This window comes from Hemitrygon akajei, chromosome 4 (genome assembly GCF_048418815.1).
Source record: "Hemitrygon akajei chromosome 4, sHemAka1.3, whole genome shotgun sequence".
NCBI lineage: Eukaryota > Metazoa > Chordata > Chondrichthyes > Myliobatiformes > Dasyatidae > Hemitrygon > Hemitrygon akajei.
Window position 1 is genome coordinate 125,237,310 of NC_133127.1, and position 17,055 is coordinate 125,254,364.

General features: G+C 46.1%; 1 protein-coding gene across 1 annotated transcript in view; it reads right to left on the reverse strand.

Moving 5' to 3' along the window:
* The window catches only part of LOC140726616 (protein diaphanous homolog 3-like), a 567,224-nt gene that overhangs the window by 509,238 nt on the left and 40,931 nt on the right, over positions 1-17,055 (reverse strand). The gene's annotated exons all lie outside the window — the stretch shown is intronic.

Below are 17,055 nucleotides of genomic sequence, written 5' to 3' on the forward strand. Positions count from 1 at the left end.
ATTTTATATATGCTTTTATCAATATTGTGCATAATTCATAGACTAACTTTAGAGCATTATTTCTTCCACATCCTTATCCATAACCAATTAGACCATCTACTTAGGTACCGTATCTACAGGGCATGTCAGAGACAAAGATATCCAGGGGTGAGTGACCTACCTCCATCAGGCAGAAGTCATGAGGCAAGAGTGTGATCCAATAGTCTGCTGATTAAATACAATGCCAACAATTCTCTCACAGATCACTGCCATCCAGAACAAAGCAGCTCACTTGAATAGCACACAGCATTGACTGAACAGTCACTTCCTCATAACTGGGAACATAGTGGCAGCAAACAGTACGGTCAAAATACACTGCAGTTAGAAACCAGCATCAAAAGAAAGATGAAAAGCAGCAAGTTCCTCACCTGCAGGTACTGAGGTTGGAGAGTACAATATTGAGTTAGGAATGATGCAACACAACCAAACAGAATATGAAGTGGTGATCCTCAAGCTTGCACTGTACCTCATTTTAACAGTGCAGAAGGCCACTAACTGGTTAAAGTGGGAAAGGAATGAAGAATTAAAATAGCAGGCAACAGGACACAGCGGGTCACTCCTGAAGACCAAATCACGTTCATGGCAAAGTCACCACCCAACTAACAGTTGGCCTCCCTAGTTTAAAGACAAAATTGTAAACAGAGGCAAGTAAGGTAGAAGGCAAGAACAAAGAGAACTCTCTCTAGGATTCTTCAGTCCACCATGGTCAGAGTTCAAAAAGCAAGACACACTTGTGGAAATTCTCAGCATTGATGCTAGTATGATGGAGCAGAGAACATTCTGTCTTTCTTTGTTGCTCTTCCAATTTAATTGTGCTTACAGAAAAAGACAATTGATTTATCTTATGGACTGAATTTAAAATCAAAATGAACTATTTTGATCAACATTAACAAAAGCCCAGTACGAAACCAAACATAAGAAATTAAAATATCAAGCTCTGAGCACTCAGCAGTTAAGCAATTAAATAGCCCTGTGGCATGTTTAAACTATTTTTTTTTGTTTTACAAATCACCAAAATTTTTTACAACTTTTATAGAGGTTCAGATGATAGTTTCAACATATCTACTGGGAGTGGAATCAGCTTCATGAAGCTGATGCTCTGACAGCCTGAGGCTCTGGTGCTATATCATGTTTACAGATTCAATTTGCTGCTTTTACACAAAATAATTCTTTAAAACTTCCCCTGAAAACCTAATTTTTATAAAAATTAAAAACACCAATAAAAAGATGCATTTTAAGGATACAGGCAAATTCCACATTACGACCACTCAGGTTGCAGATGCCTGTCCTATCAGAAATCACAAATCATTATCTAAAATTCCAAGAAACTAAATCAAATTTGCTCTGACAGAATTTATGCAGGGAGAGAAAAATACATAGATAACAAAAAGAAATAAAATATTCTCTTTATATTTTGTAGCTTGTGTTTTCTGATGCATATGCTGATAATAATGTATTTTTTTAAGTGTGGTAGGTCTTGTTGTCCAGCAGGTTCGTTCCCCCGCCCTCACCTCCTCCAGAGGTTTTCCACATTATTTACCTCAGCATGTCTGAAACAGGCCAACAAATTTAAATGCAGGTTATCAACCTGAATAACCAGATGTTTGCCTGCAGCTATATCATTAAATTGTATTACCTTTATTTGATATGCATTTAAACATGTAAATCATTATTCAAACTGAAGGCTGGAGGGGATAAGCATCCACATTCACTTGTGTTCCCAAACACAGCTTCTACCCACTTAATAGATTGCCTTGTCAGTTTCCAAGCAAATCTCTGAATTGCACCCCACCCCAACCACATGAACCAGCAACTGTTTTCCTCGTCACTGAAGGAAAAGCATCCTGTAGGAAATAACTCAATTTATAACGAGTTTCAGGTTACAGAAAACTGCAGCACAGATTGTGCTCCAAGAATGCAACCCCTTTGTAATGTGAGGATCACCTGCTTCTCTTTTCTTGTGCAGATAATATAAAATATACCAGTAATTGATATCACAATTTAAGGAGATAAAACATTGGTATAGAAAAAGACAATTACGGGTGTCTTAGAAAAAATAGGACTTTTGTAATTTTCTAAATTAAATGAAGTACATCCAGAGTGACAAATCTACGACTCTCGGTTCTTTAAACACCACTCATAATTAAAAGATCCATAATTATTATCTTTACCGTCAATCAAATGAAATAGCAAATAATATTTTACAACCGCAGAACAGTGAAGTGCTTTCACAGGAAACAACTCATGCCAGCTTAGCACCAGCTAGACAGTTGCAAGAACACATGGCATTGCATGTTAAGCTTTGAAATCCTCATCGCCCTGGTGTACACATCAATACTTGGATTGTAAACAATTCAGCCAATTGGCACTGGCTTCACATTCATGCTTAAATTTTTTTCTCTTGTTGTCTGTGAGTGAGCACTGGACATTCACTAATAATAATGCTAAATGCTGTATGTACAGTAGTTCATCAATTTTTTTGCAAAAACTTAAATTTTTATCAGTAAAACTGATATTTAAGTGTAGCCTCCATGCCTCCAGTTGACCCCCGTTCGCCTAGGGTAAACTGCCGTCGCCCCGCCAGTAGTGTAATACTTCTGTGCAAATACGGTGTAATGCCCCCCCCCTAGTACACGCTCACAAGACAAATACCAGACAATACCCAAAAAGCGAGTAAATAATTGCAACTTTATAGTAATTTCTTAATGATGGGTTAGTAGAAACAGATAACCTAAAGGCGCCAAAGTAATAATCAATTTGTGTACATATTTTAATACATTGGAGCTCACGCCACCGGTTCCCTTCCACAACGACCTTCCGAGCCTTCGGCCACTGTCCGAACAGCCGACGTCCAGTATCCATCGCTCTGGATCCGCTGCCCACTCCCCACACACGTCCATCCTCCTCGCTTTCCTCCCGAAAAACCCCGCAGACTTCCGCTCAGCTTACGCAGACAAGATAGCATAACAATTTTCCATTGGTTAGTTTTCCCCTTATCAATACCCATAACCCAAACATATGAGACACAGGATCCCATTGCAGCATTACAGAGAACACATTTCATTATAAAATACAGAGAAGCCATTTTGTAAGCCTGAACAGTTAACACCACTGTTACCAGTACTGAGAACCCTACACTCTCCCCCCACCAAGTTTAGTCATGACAGTCAGATAATTTGCCAACCCTTCCTGCAATACACAAAGCCCAAGCCAAGTGCAGAAAGCAGTGACGCAACTCCCCAAAACAGTGGAGATCACACCCTGTTCCCCAGATGCAACATAGGCCAACCTATCGGGAGGGCGCCTACTTCTGTGCGACCTGCGCACTCCCTCTTCTAACTCCTCCACTTCGGACACTACAGAAGGCTCATGGAAACTACGAGGCGAACCCTCCGGCGAGCAGTCACCCAAACCCCTCTGCACCTCGGAACCCTCCATCTCTTGCTCAGGCCCCACATCCTCCTCGCCAATGCCCTCTGGCACTCCTGACAGCCCATCACTAGCCCCCCCTTACCCCGTCTAACCCAGTGGCGGAAGGGCCAGGAGTCTCCTCCTCCACCACAGGGGCATCAGCAAACGGCAGCATGTACCAATCGTCCGAGTCATCTTGCTCCGAGTCAGTATTCCCCACAGGGATTGGGCCTGGGCCCGCCTTTCCCGGTGTGGGCTCTTCCTCCACCTTGCATGGACGCAAAGTCCTGGTACAAGGTGCAGCCGGCACCTCGGGCTCCCGCTCTACTTGTACGTCTCGCCCCAGAGGCAATAGATGATTCCGATGGAGAATCCTGACAGGCCCCTTCCCATCCTCGGGCTGCACTCGGAAGACCGGTAAGTTGGGCAACTGACTCTCCACCACACAGGGCGTGCCTGACCAGCGATCAGCCAGCTTGTGCTTCCCAGGCAATCCCAGATTCCTTATGAGGACTCGGTCCCCGGCAGGAGCTGGGAGAATTTCACTTTCTGGTCATACCGCTTCTTATTTCCCCGACTCTGCTTGGCGGCCGCCTCCCCGGCCAACTCATAAGCCCTTTGCAGCTCCTCCTTCATATCAGCCACATACTTCAAGTAAGGTTTCGGCGATACTTCACCCACAGCCGTCCCCAAACAGAGGTCAATGGGCAAACTTGCCTCGCGCCCGAACATCAGATAATAGGGTGAGTAGCCAGTAGCATCATTGCGTGTACAGTTGTAGCAGTGAACCAGATATCCAATATGTTGTCTCCATCGACTCTTTTTACTGATCTCCAGCGTCCCGAGCATGTCTAGCATGATTCAACCTCTCCGGCTGGGGGTCGCCCTGCGGATGATAGGGGGTGGTCCTCGATTTCTCAATCCCCAGCATATCCAGTAACTCATAGATGAGTTTCCTCTCAAAGTCCCATCCCTGGTCACGATGTATCCGCCGGGGAAGGCCATAATGCACAAAATACTTCTCCCATAGCACTCTTGACACTGTAGTCGCCCTCTGATCCTTGGTGGGGAACGCTTGAGCGTACCTGATGTAATGATCCATGATGACTAGGACATTCACCGTGTTGCTGGTATCAGGTTCTGTGGCCAGGAAATCCGTACACCAGGTCCAAAGGCCCCGCACTCCGCAAGTGCGACCACGGAGCTGCGTCTTCCGGCGAATGCAACGTATGCAGGACTTGCAGTGCTTGTCGACCTCTGACCTCATTCGGGGCCAATAAAACCTGTCCTTGAGCAACCCGTAGGTCTTCTCCACCTCCAATTGCCCAGAGTCATCACGCAGTGACTTCACCACAACCCTCCGATACTTCTCAGGCAGGACCAGCTGCCAACGCTGAAGTCGGTCCGGGGGTGACGTTACCCGATAAAACATTTGGTTCTTCAACTTGAACCGAGGCCATTCTCTCAGTAACAGAGACATTGAGCTGTGTTGTGTCTTCTCCACCCGGGCCACGTCCCCCCTCCCCACTGCGTCCCAAATATTGCCAATGCCAGGGTCATCTCGCTGAGCAGCTGCACTTTCTCCAGGACTCAACTCTGGCAGCTGTGGGGGCTTCAGAGCAGTCATGTCACAGTAAACTAGGGGTAGGGCGTCATCAGGTCCATGGTACGATCTGGCCTCTCCTTTTCCTCGACCTGCACGGTGATAGCAAACTGACACACGGCCTTCACCCCGGGTGCAGGAACGCTCTCCCACTCCTCGTCCTCATGCTTCCGTTGAGACAGAGCATCGGCATCGACATTCCGGTTCCCTGGCCGATACTTCAGGTTAAAATCATATGCAGACAGGGCGGCCAACCAACGATGACCAGTGGCATCCAGTTTCGCCGAGGTCAGGATGTAGGTGAGCGGGTTGTTGTCCATCTGCACCTCAAACTTGCCCTGTACAGATAGTCACTCAGCTTATCCACCACCACCCATTTCAACACCAGAAACTCCAGCTTGTGGGTGGGGTAGCTCCTTTCGGACGGTGACATACTCCGGCTGACAAACGCTACTGGCCTCAGTCCAGCGCCCTGATCCTGATACAAGACGGCCCCTAACCCCTCCCGACTGGCATCAGTGTGTAGCACATAGGGCAATCGGGGGTCTGCAAAAGTCAGCACCAGCGCCTGAGTCAGCATCTCCTTCGGGGACTGAAAAGCCGCTTCACATTGGTCATCCCATCTCTGTCCGAAGGACTCTGCCGGGTTCAAATATTCTCCAGCCTCCCTTCCTGTCCCAGAGGGGGGTAGCCACGCTGAAGCTGGTTCAAGGGATGGCTCACCTTGGCGTAGCCCTTCACGAATCTCCAGTAATAGCCACAGAACCCCAAAAACGAGCGCAGAGCGCTCACAGTCTGGGGTCTCGGCCAGGTGGTCACCGCTTCGATTTTACTCGGGTCTGTAGCTACCCCGTTCCATGAGATTATATGTCCAACATAGCTAACAGACGTCTGGCAAAACTGGCACCTATCCAGGGAAAGTTTTAACCCTTCATCCTTCAGCAAATTGAGCACCTTCATTAGCCTCACTTCGTGTTCTTCCAAGGTGGATCCAAATACTATCAGATCGTCCAAATATACCAGCACTTCAAGCAAGTTCATATCCCCGACGGTCTTCTCCATGACCCTCTGGAAGGTGGCAGGGGCCCCCGATATGCCCTGGGGCATCCTTTCGAACTGGTAAAACCCCAGAGGGCATATAAAGGCCGTCTTCTCCTTATCAGCCTCACTCATCGGGATCTGGTAATATCCACACCTCAAACCCAACACACTGAACCACTTCGTCCCACTCAGACAGGCCAGCGCGTCTTCGACCCTGGGGACCGTATACTGGTGAGGGATGGTGCGCCTATTCAGGGTCCTATAGTCCACACACATATGAACCTTCCCATTTTTCTTCCTGGCCATGACTATCAGGGATGCACAAGGGATATGGGACTCCGAAATTACCCCAGCTTCCTTCAGCTTACTCAAATGTGGTTGCACATCGTCCACTTCTGCAGGGGCCATTTGCCGTGACCTTTCTCGAAACAGAATGTCTTCAGTCACCCGGATGCTGTGACAAGTGCTCCTGGAACATCAACATCAACATCAACATCTTCTCCACCAACCTCCACTTCCAACGCTCCGGCACAGGCGAGGCCCCAAAGTTAAACGCCCCAGCGATCAACTTATCCCTGTTTTCCGATGGTTCTCTTCCCGCGAGCCTCGCGGGGGCACTGTGCATCACCGTCACCGAGAACAAATGCACCAGGGGCATCCCTCGCTTAAAAGTGACCTCCCGTTGCGTGGTGTTCCTGATGTTCACCCCCACCCGACGTGCCTGTACCACCGAGAACTTCTGTAGCTCAGTCCTCACCAGCACCCGGCGTGCCTGCACCACCGAGAGCTTCTGTAGCTCAGGCCACACCACCACCCGGCGTGCCTGCACCACCGAGAGCTTCTGTAGCTCAGGCCTCACCACCACCCGGCGTGCCTGCACCACCGAGAGCTTCTGTAGCTCAGGCCACACCACCACCCGGCGTGCCTGCACCACCGAGAGCTTCTGCAGCTCAGTCCTCACCAGCACCCGGCGTGACTGCACCACCGAGAGCTTCTGTAGCTCAGGCCTCACCAGCACCCGGCGTGCCTGCACCACCGAGAGCTTCTGTAGCTCAGGCCTCACCACCACCCGGAGGGCCTGCACCACCGAGAGCTTCTGTAGCTCAGGTCTCACCAGCACCCGACGTGCCTGCACCACCGAGAGCTTCTGTAGCTCAGTCCTCACCACCACCCGGCGTGAATGCACCACCGAGAGCTTCTGTAGCTCAGGCCTGACCACCACCCGGCGTGCCTGCACCACCGAGAGCTTCTGTAGCTCAGGCCTGACCACCACCCGGCGTGCCTGCACCACCGAGAGCTTCTGCAGCTCAGGCCTGACCACCACCCGGCGTGACTGCACCACCGAGAGCTTCTGTAGCTCAGGCCTCACCACCACCCGGCGTGCCTGCACCACCGAGAGCTTCTGTAGCTCAGGCCTCACCACCACCCGGCGTGCCTGTACCACCGAGAACTTCTGTAGCTCAGGCCTCACCAGCACACGGCGTGCCTGCACCACCGAGAGCTTCTGTAGCTCAGGCCTCACCACCACCCGGCGTGCCTGTACCACCGAGAACTTCTGTAGCTCAGTCCTCACCAGCACCCGGCGTGCCTGCACCACCGAGAGCTTCTGCAGCTCAGGCCTCACCACCACCCGGTGTGCCAGCACCACCGAGAGCTTCTGCAGCTCAGGCCTCACCACCACCCGGCGTGCCTGCACCACCGAGAGCTTCTGCAGCTCAGGCCTCACCACCACCCGGCGTGCCTGTACCACCGAGAGCTTCTGCAGCTCAGGCCTCACCACCACCCGGCGTGACTGCACCACCGAGAGCTTCTGCAGCTCAGGCCTCACCAGCACCCGGCGTGCCTGCACCACCGAGAGCTTCTGCATCTCAGGCCTCACCAGCACCCCAGCTGGGAATCTCGATTCCCTCTCGAGATCCTCCAGGGTGTCCACTAAAAAGGTTTCACCCTCAGGCACTCCGTACCTGGGGATCCCCATCACTCTCGCTACTTCACCGGGCAGTACCACCCTGGGCTTCGACTGGGCACACCATACAGTTCCTCTTTCCAATGCCGTGCCCTGCCCGGTGTGACCACATACCTCCTTAAAGGCAGCTTGAAACACTGGGTGCACCGACAGGATCTCCAAAAAATCCTCACCCGCCTTCTCCTTGCAGGCCCCCAGGAGTCTCCACAATAGGGGTATTGGTCCCTACCAGAATCAACACACCTCCAGTCACAACTGAGTCCGGGCAAACCAGTACTAAGGCCTCATGAGCCTCAGACACTCCCACCTCGGCCTGTAGGAACTCCAGCCTCACGGACAAATACCCATCGTATAGGTAATCACCAGCACTGATACCCCAAATTTCCAGGGCACTGAAGGGCGTCAAGGGTAAATGCGACAAATGCTGATCGTAGAATGACCTGTACAATAGCGTGACCTGTGACCCCGTGTCGAGTATGGCTTTTGCATCTATTCCCTCTATCCGGATTGACACGCTGGATCGGGGTCCCACCAATCCTTTGGGGATAGGGTCCTCTCCTCTCAGGGGTCCCGTGACACATTGCTGGGAACATGTTTTCTCAGAGACTCCAGGCCGTTCCCTCACTGGGTCTCCTCTAAGTTTCCCAACCACCCCCTTCCTGCTTGGACATCCGTGGAGTCTCCCCCCGAGGGGCTCCCGACCGATTACAATCCCGCCTGAAGTGCCCCTCTTCCCCACAGTTATAACACGCACCCCGTCTCGTGGCACCTCAGCCTCCCCCGGGCCTCTGTGCAGTCCGTCCCTTCAGGGAGGGGCCATCTCTGCCAGTCCCCTCACGCAGAGGGACCCCCCTCACTATTTCCCAGTTGGAGCTGGCCCCAGTCACTTCACTACAAGGGGCTACCACGGAGGACTGCACCGTACTGACGGAGCCCTCTTCCGACTCCAATGCGTCCTCCTCCTCCCTCACCTCTCTGAGCAACTGAACAAAGGATGGGGGGCCCGCGATCTACGGGACTGCCGGAGACTCGTAGCAATCACATCATGCCTCTGGGCACCCCTCGGCTACCTGGTCTATCCTAATCTGATTCACCTCCATCTCCGAAATGACCCCCGTCACCTCAAACAATTTATCCTTCGTTCTACCCGGAAAAGATACTCAGAAAGCTTTTCCCCTTTCTCATGACGTAGGCCCCGAAGACCCCCTAAAAGATCCACCGTGCCCCCTGTCAGACCAAAAGCCTCCTCCAATGCTTCCAGAGACTCCCTCCAGGTAGCCAAGGGGTTGCTGCCCTTCACTACCTCAGCTGCCACCCCTCGCAAACTGTCAACCAATCTCTGCCGCTTCTCTTCCTCAGAACACTGCCACTCGCCCGGCAGCTGAGAGACATGCTCTACCCAAGACTCATAATCTTCTTCCCCGTCCAGGGTAGGGGTGTGTCCTGAAAAAATTCTTAACTTCTGACGAGGACCCGCCGACTTGTTCACCAAGGAGTTAATGGCTGACGCCAACTCCAAACCCTCCCCCTTCCATGGGAGAGGGGGACCAATGAGATTTTCCAAATCTGACCACTCCCTTCCTTCATCCTTCAAAAACGATAGGACCTGCTCTTGAAAACCTCCACCCCCAGCAGCTGGCAACTCCTCTGGTGTCCCAACAGACACATCAAACCTTTCCTGTGTGACAATGTGTACGCCCCATGGCCCCGCCTCAGTGAGGTCACTGATAGATGGTGGCAGTCCCACCGCTGAGACGTCAGCACCAATCTGCGCTAACACATAGCCTAAACCCCCCCCCCCCATTTTACCAATCTTTCTGCCTACGAGTCCGACCTTACCGATAGCTCTAACTGTACTCAAACATCTAATTAACACTCCGTCCGAGATACGCATGTCCACCCCACTTAATACGCAGGCTTGACTAACCGGTACTTCCTCGATCTCACACCAGAGTTCAATCTTATCCGAATCCATCTCCGCTCGTTTAAACTGGTGCAAATTACCCAGTATGTGACAAATTCAATCCCGAATGAGAAACCCCACAATGTAGCCTCCATACCCCCAGTTGAACCCCATTCGCCTAGGGTAAACCGCCGTCACCCTGCCAGTAGTGCAATACTTCTGTGCAAATACGGTGTAATGCCCCCCCCCCATTACACGCTCACAAGTCAAATACCAGACAATACCCAAAAGCAAGTAAATAATTGCAACTTTATGTTGATTTCTTAGTGATGGGTTAGTAGAAACAGATAACCTAAAGGCGCCAAAGTAATAATCAGTTTGTCAGTTTGCGCACATATTTCAATACGTTGGAGCTCATGCCTCCAGTTCCCTTCCACAACAACCTTCCGAGCCTTCGGCCACCATCCGAACCGCCGACGTCCAGTATCCGCTGCCCTGGAACCGCTGTCCGCTCCACACACGTCTGTCCTCCTCGCTCTCCTCCCGAAAAAGACCGGAACTCCCGCTCAGCTTACACAGACAAGATAGCATAACAATTCTCCATTGGTTAGTTTTCCCCTTATCAATACCCATTACCCAAACATATGAGACACAGGATCCCATTACAGCATTACAGAGAAGTCATTTCATTATAAAATACAGAGAAGCCATTGTGTTAGCCTGAACAGTTAACACTACTGTTACCGGTACTGAGAACCCTACATAAGTACATTGATGACTTAACAAATTTCACGATATATGCCGATGATATTAAACCTGATTCTGATTTGAGATATTTTTAAATTGTTCAGAATATCAGATACCAGCAAAAAAAATATGTTCAAATGATAGAAGAAGCAGCAAAGATTTTCAAGAGTGGTGGATCACCTTGCCCTGCTTGGGGATACAACTGCCTATGCACCCAGGAAGATGATAACCTGCCTCAATGTCCATTGTCCAATAGCACTGACATCCACTGTTATGAAGTGCATTGAGAGGTTGGTCATGAAGTATATCAACTTCTGCCTGAGGAGTGACCTGGATCTGCTTCAATTTGCCTATCTCATTGACTATTCATTCAACCCTGGCACATCTGGACAGTGGAGATGTGTATATCAGGATGCTCTTCATTGACTATGGCTCAGCAATCAACACCATCGTCTGCATGAAACTAATCAATAGGCTCCAAGACCTTGGCCTTGATATTTCTTTGTGTAACTGGATCTTCGATTTCCTCACTTTCAGACCCCAGTCACTGTGGATTGGCAACAGCACCTCCTTCACAATCACAATCAGCACAGATGCACAAGGCTGTGTGCTTGGCCCCCAGCTCTGCTCACTTCATTCCAACAACTGCGAGGCTAGATGCAGCTCCAATGCCATATTTGTGTTTGCTGATGGCGCTACAGTTGTTGACCAAATCAAAGATGATGACAAATTGGCAGATAGGAGAGATTAAAATCTCATTGAGTGCTGCCACAACAACAATTTCTCACTCAACATCAGCAAAACCATAGTGCTGATCATTGACTCAAGGAGGAAGAAACCAGAAGTGTATGAGTCAGTCTTCATTAAAGAATCAGAGATGGAGAGGTTGGTAACTTTAAATCCCTGGCACTATCTTATCAGAGGATCTGTCCTGGGACCAAGCATGTAAGTGCCATCACAAAGAAGATATTACTATGCCTCTATTTTCTTAGAAGCTTGCAGAGATTTGGAATGTCCTCTAAAACTTTGTTAAAACTGTAGATACACAGTGGACAGTATCCTTTCTGATTGTTTCACAGCTTGGTATGGAAACACCAATGACCATGAAAGAAAAATCCTACAAAAATTGAGATTTCCAACTTAGTTGTTGCAAGTATTAAGGGTTTCAAAGATTATTGATCAACGTGGAAAACCACTCAGTGACGGGGAGAATGTGGAAAAAAAATCATGGCTAGTGTGCTTCTTTCCATTTCAACGGTTTTCCAGAAAAGAAAAAATATTCAGTGCATTAGGGAATTTGCCAGTGAGCAGAAACACAGTAAAAGATAGAATATTAATGAGATAATGATGTATTGATCATGATCTTTCAAGAATCACTTGATTCTGGCATGGTTCCAGAGGACTAGGAAATTGCAAATATCATTCCACTCTTTAAGGGAGGAAGGCAAAAGAAAGGAAATTATAGGCCAGTTAGCCTAACCTCAGAGGTTGGGAAAGTATTGGAGTCCATTATTAAGGATAAGCTTTCAGGGTACTTAGAAACTAAAAAGATAAATCAGTCAGCATGAATTCTGTAAGGGAAATCTTGCCTGACAAATCTGTTCAAATTCTTCAAAAAAGTAACAAGCACTGTGGACAAAGGAGAGGCAGTGCCTGTCACTTATTTGGATTTTCAGAAGGCATTTGATAAGGTGCCACACATGAGACTGCTTAACAAGATAAAATCCCACAGAATTACAGGAAAGATACTGGCATGGATAGCAGAATGGCTGACAGGCAGGAGACAGTGAGTGGGAATAAAGGGGGCCTTTTCTGATTGGCTGCCTCAGGATTCAGTATTAGGACCACTACTTTTCACATTGTTTGTCAATGATTGGATTACAGAATTGATAGCTTTATGGCAAATTTTGCAGATGATACAATGATAGGTGGAGAAGTAGGTAGTCCTGGGGAAGCAATGCCATTGTAGCAGGACTTGGAAGAATTGGAAGAATGGGCAAAAGTCTGGCAGATGGAATAGTGTTGGAAAATGTATGATAATGTATTTTGCTAAAAGGGACAATAGTGCAGACTATTATCTAAATGGGGAGAAGGTTCAAACATCAGAGGTGCAGAAGGACTTAGGGGTCCTTGTGCAAGGTTCCCTATAGGTTAGTTTACAGGTTGAGTCTGTGGTTAAAGGAGGCAAATGCAATGTTGGCACTTATTTCAAGTGTGATAGCATATAAAAGCAAGGAGATAATCGTGAGGCTTTATAAGAAACTAGTCAGACTGCATTTAAGAGTATTGGCAACAGTTTTAGGCCCCATATCTCAGAAAGGATGTGTTGTCATTGGAGAGAGTCCAGGAGGTTCATGAGGATGACTCTGGGAATGAAGGGGTTAACATGGGAGCATTTGCCAGCTTTGGGGCTGTACTCACTGGAATTTAGAAGAATGCAGGTGGATTTCATTGAAAACTAACAAATGTTGAAAGAACTAGATAGGGTGGATGTGGAGAGGATGTTTCCAATGGTGGGGGTATCCAGAACTAAAGGGCGCAGCCTCAAAATTGAGGGGCAACCTTTTAGAACAGGGGTAAGGAGGAATCTTTTAGCCAGTGTATTGAATCTGTGGGATGCTCTGTCACAGACTGCAGTAAAGGCCATGTCGATGGGTATAGTTAAGACGGAAGTTGATCGTTTGCTGATCGGTCAGGGCATCAAAGGATATGGTGAGAAGACAGGTTATGGGGTTGAGTGGGATTTGGGATCAGCCATGATGTAATGGCAGAATAAACTCGATGGGCTGAATGGCCTGATTCTACTCCTATGTCTTATACTCCAATGATGGGAACAAACATAGCAGAACAACTAACAAAAGATACAGTTTGTGTATTTTTTCCCCCATTACTCTTGACAAGAGCTCTTGTGCTACATCAGCTAGGCTACTCAGAATTGCTTGATTTTGTAGGGATAATGAAATACGTCAAGAACTGGTGAACTTGGTAGTGTTACCAGAACACATCAAAGGGTTTGAAATGTGTAAGGTAGAAATTAAAGAATTGTCTGGTCAACAAGTTAACCTTTCAAAATTAGTTTCTGTGACATCTGATGATGTACCCAGTATGACTGGTAAATAAGCAGGTTTTGTCAATCTATTTGCAAACTATGTTGGACATCAAAAAATCTTGAATTAGAAATTCAGGTCATTTGAGGAAATTGAAAAATTCATAAAGTATGCAGACAGTGTAATATTAAACAAACTTGGAAATCTTGTTTGTGGATTGATTTAGATCATTGTGAAGTGCAATTGATTGGTTTACAAAGCAGCCCAATTTGGAGGCAAACATTTCTCAACTCAAGAGCTGAAACTCAAAAATACTGAAAGAGATCCTTTAGTAACTAGATAAAAGCATTAAAACATCCATACGATGAGTTTCTACAGCTCTGGAACTCCATTCCCAAAACGTTTAACTGAAAAATCTTACAATGGCAATATTAACAGTACTTTCATCAACATTTAATGTGAGTCATTGTTTTCAGTGATGAACTTGGTCAGGTCTAACTATAGTTGCAAACTTGTGATGAAACTAGTGCAATGTGCTCTAGATCCCCAGCTATGGGTAAATAGCCCTACTGCCTTGTGGGCAGCCTCAAGAGAGACGAAGGCTGGTGAAGTAAACCCAGTTAGAAAATCTGCAGTGGAGCCCCTAAGGCAGCTGGACGTCACTGAACAACCTTCCAGCAGCTCCTGCAGCCAAGCTGGTGCCAAACTATAGCTTCACTTTCCTTTGGACTACACCAGTGAGGCCGAGAGCGGGATCCGGACAAGTGGACATCCCAAGACCTTCCACCCAGGCTTGTGCCCTGGAGAGGTTGATCCGGTATCACTATCCATTGTCCTTCGGGCCAGACAGAATTATCATTATAATTATAATTATAATTATCATTATCATCAGTGCTATGTGCAGAATTTTTAAAAAACCAAATGCAGGGCATTTACAAAATATTTATCATTAGTTCTGCAGAAAAAGCCTCACTGAGAATAAAATGTTATTTTCCCTTCCTCAATCTTTTGAGAGTGCACCAGAGCTTACACTTCTGCACACACATTTCTGAAGTATAAAAACAATACCATTTAGAAATAAAGTTATTCTTCAATTGTCTTTAAAAGATTAATAATGATAATTATTGAACAGGTTTTATAAAATTTATTTCAATCTGTGTTATAATAAAATATGATGAATACATGTAAAAAAGCAAAAAGGGTCATCCTTTTTTCTTTAAATTCATAATTATTGTTACTATTTCATTCATCTTTGATAATCTCTGCTCAAAATTACCGTGGCATGCAAGAGAATTTTAAGAAGTTTAATCGCCAATTTGGGCACACAATTTCAAAAATGTTTGCCACCCCTTTTCTAGGTGCACTTGTCATAAGATATTTAATCCACCAAATACCAACTTCTGCCAAACAATAACAGAAAAAAAATTACTGAACTAAAACTACAAATACAAAAATTTGCTCTTTGAAAAAAGCCACATCCAAACTATAATTTTTCATGTCTTCTTTCAAGTACTTCGCATTAAGCTTCAACAGTTTGCCAAAGGCATCTTGAAACTGGCAGAATAAATGCAACCAGATTTCCAATCCTAAATTTGTAATAGTCCAGGAAATGTATGCTATAAACAGCTAATAAAATAAAAAAGGTTTTACAATTCGTGTCAAAAGGCTGAACCAATTGGCATTCAAGAAGTAAAAATACCATTCACCTGAGGCATTTACAATATCAGAAAAATATAAAAGTGTGAAAAACACTCCTTAGTGAGGACAAGAAAGTAATTTGCACAATGAAAAACTTAATTATGCTAAAACTGGCCAGCTGTAAAACCCTGTGAAGCCATTAAAATGTGGATTCCAACATTTGAATCCAATGACTCAATTGGTGTGACCAACCAAAAGATTTCCACAGAAATTACATCCAACTTTAATCACAATTTTGCAGAAACAACTGATGAGAATTACTAAGCAGAAGCAGGAACAGGAGCAGGTCATACAGCACACCACACCGCAAACCTGCTCCAATCAGCAAGAACAAGGATGATCACATTTTTGGCTTGACGTTCATTGTCCTTGATTGCCAAAATTCTTCCTCAAGTACTTTCTTCCTTCAAAATATTCCAGTTAATCAGCACCCTCAACTATCCACACTAGGAAATTCAAGATCTACAATCCCTGAAAAGAAATCCCTCATCATCTGAGTCTTAAATAACCTTTTACTTAAACCAAAACTTGGTACCCAAGTTCTTGATTTCCTCACCAGGAGAGACGTCTTCAGAAATATACCTTGCCATGTCACTCATAATCTTACATTAAATGAGAATACCTATCACACCGGTTCATCACTCAATTGGCCTATTCAGCTCAGATTAGCAGAAGGGTTAAAAAAAAAGGCCCCAAGTAAAGAGGAAAGATTCAGCATCACCAAAGAATCAGAATCAGGTTTATTAGCACCGGCATGTGTCATGAAATTTGTTAATAAAGAAGCCCTTATTGAAAGCCACTGCAGTTCTCCAATTCTATTCAGGAATAAAATTTAATTCCTACACAAACACAGCTAGAATATAGCCAATCCAAAGAATAAATCCAAATCCAAAGATAAACCTCATCATCAAAACACACTGGGTAATGACCACTCAGATCATGAGCACAAGCTTCCAGGTATATTAGCCAATACTGTCAAAGAGAAAATAGTGTGCCCAAAGAATAGCTCAGATGAAAACAAAATGATTTGAAAAATGGTTTTCTCTGCATCATGTCACATTACAGTATGAGAAGTACAATGACTCAGGAGTTATATTGATGTGAATAACAGTGGTATGATGTCAGATATTGGTGACATCCCTCCTGACATTACAGCCATTCGAGTTACAGAAATTTTGCCCTCACAGAATTCACTTACCATTATCCACATATTTGAGATATAGAATAAAATGCACTCCGGCAGAGTTGTTTAAAATTTTAAATAAACAAATATTTATTTTTCCTTTACCAATGATTTTTTTTGATGCAACAAGCAAATTCTGCTGTATTTCAGAAAAAATGCAGTGTAACCTGTCAACAGTACAGACACACACACAGAATGTACTGTTGACATGTTACACTGCATTAGTTTGGGACAGCATCAGAAGAACAAACAGCAATGCTTTCTAAATGTTCTAAACAAAAAGGTGTATCAGGAACAACATTACCTCATGTACTCAATAGTAAAATTAAATCAGTCACCAAGGTGACCAAAACTAGGAAGAGTTATGCTCAATTTTCCATTTGGGATGAAGCAACCTCAAAAATGGTTCACAGTGCC